Genomic DNA, 1,283 nt, shown 5'->3' on the forward strand with positions numbered 1-1,283 from the left:
GCGTGTTGGAGGAGTGTCAGGGGCATGAGTGGCTGTGTGAAGGCATGTCCTCCTGCAGTGGCGCGTTGCGTGGAGGCATGTGCGGTGCCCAGTGCCCAGAGAGGCCGTTGGCTAAGATGACCCCTGAGTCTGAGGGGCCAAGGGGCGGCTCCATGCTGGGCCATGCGGGGGGTGGCGCAGCGTGGCGAGCCCAGGATGGCGTGTTCCTGGAAGCTGTGGCTGTGTCATCAGCCCGGGCACTGCAGTGTGTGCATTGGGGTAAGGGGCTCAGCAACCAGTCACCTTGCCTGTCCCATTCAGCCCACCATGTGCACCCAGACCAGGGGGCCTCTTGCCAGTCAGGGCTGAGCCGCCCCCAAGGGAAAGGACCCTAGCCCCCAGGCCCACTGCTTGCACCCAGGCCCCAACCAAGCAGCTGCCCTGGGGAGAAGCCAGTCCCGGCCTCGGGGTCCTACTGGCGCTGCCCGGCCCCTTCCCCGTGCCCTGTGCGCTCCATGGCGCTGTTCCCCAGGCTGCCCCGCACCTCCCAGCTCTCTGCGCTCCCCCTGCTCCCCTCCCCCTCCCCTCGGTGCTTCAGAGCCTTTTTCACATGTTGTATTTTCTTCACTTCACTTCTTCAGATGAATAATTAATAAAGGCTTTTTTGGTCTTCCTTGTTGTCTCAGCAGCTGCCTGCCCCCTCCCCGTGGGGCCCGATCCCCACCGCACGCGCCGGGCACGGCGGCTCGCGCCGTCACAGCTCCTGGCACCCGAGGGGCCACAGAGCTCCCGGCCAAAACTGACACCACGGACGGGGGCAGTGGCACGCTGCGCTGCTGGCCCCGTCTGCCTGAGTGGGACCCGACACAGGCCGGACCCAGGACCGGGCTGGGGCCCGTGGGCTGCGTTTCAGCTGTGCCCGGTCCTGCTGCCACGTGGGCCGGACGCCACAGGAGGCTGGCGCTGGAGTGGCAGCCCCGTGCCCAAGCAGGGGCTGGCATGGAGCGCAGGGCTGGGCCCTGGGATGAGCCAGGGCTTTGGGGGCAGGAAGTGCGTTGGCCCGGGCTGTGCCACCGCGCCCACGGGAGATGCCGTGTCCCAGGGGAGGGAAACCTGCCTGCCCCGACACGGTGCCGGCACAGGCAGGTCTGGGCTGGTGGCGCCAGGGCTCAGCCTCCCCTCCCTGCCCGGTGCCCACAGCACAGCTGGGCACGCCCGAGCCGCGGTCCTGGGCGCTGGCTCGAGGAGGGCCGGCTCTGCCACCGCCGCGCCGCGCGCCCTGGCCACGTCCCTTCCCGGGGCGC

Source organism: Crocodylus porosus, unplaced genomic scaffold (assembly GCF_001723895.1).
Source record: "Crocodylus porosus isolate Cpor-Errol unplaced genomic scaffold, CroPor_comp1, whole genome shotgun sequence".
Classification (NCBI taxonomy): domain Eukaryota; kingdom Metazoa; phylum Chordata; order Crocodylia; family Crocodylidae; genus Crocodylus; species Crocodylus porosus.